Genomic DNA, 5,415 nt, shown 5'->3' on the forward strand with positions numbered 1-5,415 from the left:
CAGAAAAAAAGCCTTTTTATGGGGGGTAAAATGGATTGCCATAAGCGTCTGCTAGTCAATAGTCATCTGATTAACGAAGGTTCGATTACCGGCAAAATGAGATTAACAATATTTATATAATCGAACGCAACACGTGCAACTGGACTGAAAATAAATCTGGCTTTATCAAGTAGTGCCAGCAATATCTGGAGATGTTGCAAATGAATAGGAAATTGCTTGCATGGGTGTAGAGTGAATTGTTACATATTTTGCTAAACTCATTTCCAATTGATATACTAAAACTTCCATCCTACTATCTACTTATTAGTCATGTTCCTTGCCATTGTTTAGACACTCCGAGGATTGTATTGAACCACTGATATTGGTAGTGTTATGCGGGACCTATCTGGTGTCTTGCCCTCCGAAATCCGCTCCATTGCTAAATGTCCGACTATCTACATTCATGATCAGGTTCTACACTGAATTAACAATGAAACCCGCTGATGATAGCTCAATGGTAAGAATATCGGGTTAGAATGGTATAGGTCAAGGGTTCAATTCCCTGCCGAGTGAACAAAACGAAAGCGATAACTACTCGAGTAAATAATATGATGCAATAGTTAGAATCATTTATCGAGAGATCAAACATAACAAAATTATTATGGAACTTTGTATCGCTGGAGATTTTTTGCGTAAACCTCGGTAGAGAGAGACATTTCCTCAACTGACACACCGGGTAGATAGCTTTCTCGAAAGTGCAATATCTCTTTCTATCTCCTATTTCAAAAACAAATACGGTTGCAGGATATCTTCAATGGTAAGCTGTAGAATTTCACCATGAAACCTGGAATGAAAAGGAAACTCAAATGAAAGGGAAAACACGCCAAGCAAAGATAGGAACCCATCCGTATGCTTCACTTTGAATACAACAAATACCATAACACGTGAGAGGGCTAAAGCAATATTCCGATGGAAACCCGTTTCAAATCCACATCTCTGGAAGTATAGGAAAGGGAATTCAAGCGTTATTTAAAAGTGTACAGATATTTTACCATCACTATAATACTGCAGTTACAAAGTCCGGCGTCAACGAGAACTACAGGCTATCCCACAACGCGCGCTTTCGTTAGCAAAATCCATGAGGCGGGTGCTATCAAATGACAAGAGAAATTCATTCACTCTTCATGACTCTTGTTGGTTACATCCTTCGGCATTAATCTCCTGTAAACAAAAACGCGGCACGGTTACTGGGTGTGGAGATGATCAACTAACTCGTCAAGGTTACCGAAAAATCGTAGACAGCTTGTGGCGACGCCTTTTCCCAGCTTTGCGTGCATTATAGCGCTGAGCATTTCAATTTGTCCACAGTCGTGTAGAATATACGGGACTGTTCGACACGTAATATCGTCCTCATGTGGTTTCAGCTGTTGGGTCTGTTTTGTGCATCTGTCGTTGTCGCGCAGGCATCGGCTTCGTTTAATTTGACTATCTTACACACGAACGACATCCATTGCCGTTTCGAGGAGGCCAACCAACTCGGCGGGGCGTGCAAACACCGAGACTCGGAGAATGGTAAATGCTTCGGTGGGTATGCCCGTCTGGTCCACCAATCGCGAAAAATTCGTGAGCAGCATCCGGACACCATATTTTTGAATGGCGGTGATTTCTTCCAAGGCACCATGTGAGAACAAATCCTGTGCAATTTTTACATAGCCTTGCCTGCTTTGCTACTTCTGATTGGCACTACTTTTTCTGAAAACCTAAAAAAAAAACCGTCAAAATTCGAGTTTTTATCTTTATTTTGTTTAAGACTTTCGTTTTTTTCTTAACGCATTTGGTCGTCGCCGCCAGCTGGTACACCATCCACAAATGGAAGGCCGTCAGCCACTTTGGTAACCTGCTCAACTTAACGGCCACAGTGAGTTATTTACGTTTCCCCCCTTCGTTTCGCTACTTCATATTCATGAATTCTATTTAGCCCGAAGAACTATTGAATTATTTCTTACCTTTCTAAAGACAGATGGTTCTGTAGCAAAGTAGTTTGGCTAAGAAGCCAAACAATCCTTTTCCTTCTCTAGTCACTGTCGTTATTAGGTTTATCTAGGTAGACTATGTTGAAAAGGACAATGGAAAACGTCCGTCATTCTTCTTAACTACCACTTTCTATTCCAGTGATTTGCACAATGTGAGTTGTTAGAATCCTTGTTATCTGCTTTTTAACGAAGAAAGAAACAGCGTTTTCTGCGTGATCATCACCGACATTTTTCCCGCCCACGTTGCAGCGCGTTAACGGCCCGTGTGTTAACACTCACGTTGATCAATTTGTTTCTTAATTATTGATGTAGCGCGTTTTCCTATTGTTGTTCAAATGTTGTTTACACACATGGTCTGAAAAGCAAATGGTTTTATGATTTTTCGTGCTACCTGGTTTAAACAATGACGAACGGGGAAACGCCCTGTTTGTAAACATCCGTCGGAAAGCCTGGCAGCACATACTGAACGTTCATTATTATCAATTGTGCTGTCAAAACGTTTACAGACAAGACATGCAGGAATTAGAAAGTTTAGTAATTAATTTACGTTTTTCTTTTCTCGTCCCTTTATGCCAAATAGTCTCTTGGCAACCACGAATTCGATGATGGCGTGGCGGGGCTGGCACCGTTCGTGAATGCAGCCAATCACCCGGTAAAAATATCCCTTCTTTAAATTGCAAACTCTGACTGAACTTCCTTCCTGGAACTCTAGAATGAAATTTTTTTAAATTAATTAATGTAGGTGTTGGCAGCAAATATTGACACTAGCAGAGAACCTTCGCTTCACGGTAAAATTCCGAAATCAGTAGTCGTCGAAGTAGGTGGACGCAGGGTAGGCATCATTGGTTTTCTGACGGTTGAAACATCGGTAAGAAACTTCTCCCTAACAAGATGATGATCTGAAAAATATTATGAAGGACATCTTCTTTTGGTTCTTGATCACAAATGGCAGTATATCTCTACCTTGGACGGGGTTAAAGTGTTTGACGAAGTCCAAGGCGTTCGAGAGGAAGCAGCGCGTCTTAAAAATGATGGAGTCAATATTCTAATTGCAGTCGGTCACGCGGGTTATCTCAAAGATATGGAAATCGCTGAACAGGTGCCAGATATCGACGTGGTGGTAGGCGGTCACACCAATACATTTCTCTGGAACGGTAAGCTGTTAATGTACTCGAATCCACTGTAACGAATTGCTGAATTTATCTTCAGTCCAAATGGCATTTTCAACCGTTACCTTAACGTACAGGTCCAGCTCCGTCAATCGAAATTCCTCAAGGTCCATATCCCACTATGGTAAAGCAACCATCTGGTAAGGAAGTGCCCGTCGTACAGGCATTTGCCTTCGGTAAATATCTGGGCAACTTGATGGTGACTTTTAACGACGAAGGAGATGTGATCGCCACTGCTGGCCTCCCGATTCTCCTGGATAAGAGCATACCTCGAGGTACTATTGTAGTTATAAATTCTATTTGTCGTAAAAAATAGTGCGTTCGTCATCGTTAACTTTACGATGCAGATCCACACGTCCTGCAGGAACTGATCCCATTTCGAAAAGAAGTCGAAGCTTTGTCAGAGAAAGAAGTTGGAAAAACGCTCGTCTTCTTAGATGGTAATCGTCTGGCCTGTCGTATGGTTGAATGCAATCTTGGAAATTTCATTGCTGATGCCTACGTTGATTTGGTATGCTAAAATTATACAACGTGACAATTCGTGAATAATCATTCGTAATTTGAATGTAGTTTACCAAATTTGCAGGCGAGGGTCAATGGAGTAAAGTGGCTATCGCTCTCGTCAATGGCGGTGGAGTCAGGGCATCCATCGACGAACGATCCCAAAATGGTGAATTCATTTAATCCGAAGCACTTTTCTAAATATACAATGGGATTGTGTCTTGTAGGATCCATCACGTACGGTGATCTTCTTTCAGTCGCACCTTTCAGCAATACAGTGGACATAGTAAAAATCAGTGGTGAAACGTTGAAGAATATTTTCGAGTTTACGGTGCATGATTACGACCCATCAGCTCTGGATCCCTTCGGTGGATTTCTGCAGGTTTCTGGTAAATGGTTTTTTTTAGTCACGAATTCTTTTAAGGTTTTGCTATGGAGCAATGATCCACAGGTCTCCAAGTTTCGTACGACATTGCTAGACCTACAGGCGATAGAGTAGTAGAACTGTTGGCACGATGTAACAATTGTCGTATTCCAGCCTACAGCCCGGTCCAGCCCAAGGTTAACATCTAGTAACATGAATATAAAAAACATCTGTTCATTGTAATCTTTGAAACGTAATTACTAGGAAATCTATGACGTGGCGATGCCTAGCTTTTTGGCCGGTGGTGGCGACGGTTTTGATATTAAAGGCAACATCACTGAGCACACTTTGACTGGTAAAATCAAAGCCAACTCCATGTCCAGTTAAATCTAAAACAACGAAAGTTATTATTTATTGTCACACATAGGTATATTAGATGTGGATGCAGTTATCCGTTACATGGAGAGATCGTCACCCATCACCATTGGTTTGGAAGGTCGGATTCATTTTGTTACCAAAACTTACCCCTTGCCTTGCGATGAAGTTGCTAGCAAAACACCAGCACCAGAAACTGCTGGATTTACAAGCTCTTCGAGTTTCACAACTTTCAATATTCTCCTGGTTTCTATCACAACCCTTTCGGCGTTTTCAGTAACAGCTTTTTAACACCTAAAAAGAACGTACATGTTCTCTAATTAGATGACTATTAATCAATCGTCATTTTCTCAAATTACCTCTTCGTTTGGCTAATGAACTGACTTAAAATTTTCTCTCTTTTTTTTTCCCTTTAAGTACGAGACGTAAGCCCAAGCCTTTTCGGATTGTCCGTCATTAACTAAAATCGATTATAGATTATGTTCTAAACCTCAGACACGAAAAGACCGGATTGAGGTTATTTACTGGCTTGTAAGCAGCCACCAATTAAAAAAACAAAACAATGCAAAGCAGTACAGTACCCGATGATGCGTACGCTCGGTAGACAACTGAAAATAATTGCCGCGCCACGTCAAAGGTCAACGACGCCATTACATGGCAGACCAATCCAGTACACTAAAATGCGGGAAGACGAGAAGAAAATGGATGCAACGGTGCCAAACCAGATAACATAGACAAATACTTAATGGTTACAATTGACAATGCTCATATTTTACTGGCGAATGTGATAACGAGAAATACCTTAACAAGCCGAACCGATAATCGAAGGACAACGCAATCGGAAAAGAAGTCTCTGTCCATTGTGTCCTCTGCATGTAAACGAAAAAGGAATTAATTTTTCATAAACTTCTGAGAGGACGTGGGTTGTGTGTTGATCCTGTCACAACGGTGAACCAATCGCGTCGACAGTAGTATATAGGTTTAGTTAGACCCG

The 5,415-nt window shown here is 41.2% G+C and overlaps 1 long non-coding RNA gene across 6 annotated transcripts; it reads right to left on the reverse strand.

Annotated features, from left to right (window-relative positions):
• Positions 1–594: 594 nt before the first annotated feature.
• Positions 595–5,080, reverse strand: LOC130688222 (uncharacterized). 6 transcript variants are annotated; one of them, XR_009000373.1, is made up of 15 exons: positions 5,003–5,080; positions 4,781–4,881; positions 4,572–4,715; positions 4,308–4,435; positions 3,757–4,251; positions 3,247–3,697; positions 2,976–3,192; positions 2,789–2,911; positions 2,560–2,720; positions 2,404–2,474; positions 1,986–2,333; positions 1,265–1,739; positions 1,032–1,200; positions 916–932; positions 595–823 (listed from the first exon to the last, which is right to left on the reverse strand). It is a non-coding gene; the product is annotated as an uncharacterized LOC130688222 (long non-coding RNA). The 6 variants fall into 6 exon arrangements; XR_009421667.1 differs by lacking the exon at positions 5,003–5,080 and adding an exon at positions 1,810–1,929 and having other exon boundaries at positions 4,781–4,981; XR_009000376.2 differs by lacking the exon at positions 5,003–5,080 and having other exon boundaries at positions 2,789–2,895; positions 4,781–4,980.
• Positions 5,081–5,415: the final 335 nt, after the last annotated feature.

This window comes from Daphnia carinata, chromosome 9 (assembly GCF_022539665.2).
Source record: "Daphnia carinata strain CSIRO-1 chromosome 9, CSIRO_AGI_Dcar_HiC_V3, whole genome shotgun sequence".
Lineage (NCBI taxonomy): Eukaryota > Metazoa > Arthropoda > Branchiopoda > Diplostraca > Daphniidae > Daphnia > Daphnia carinata.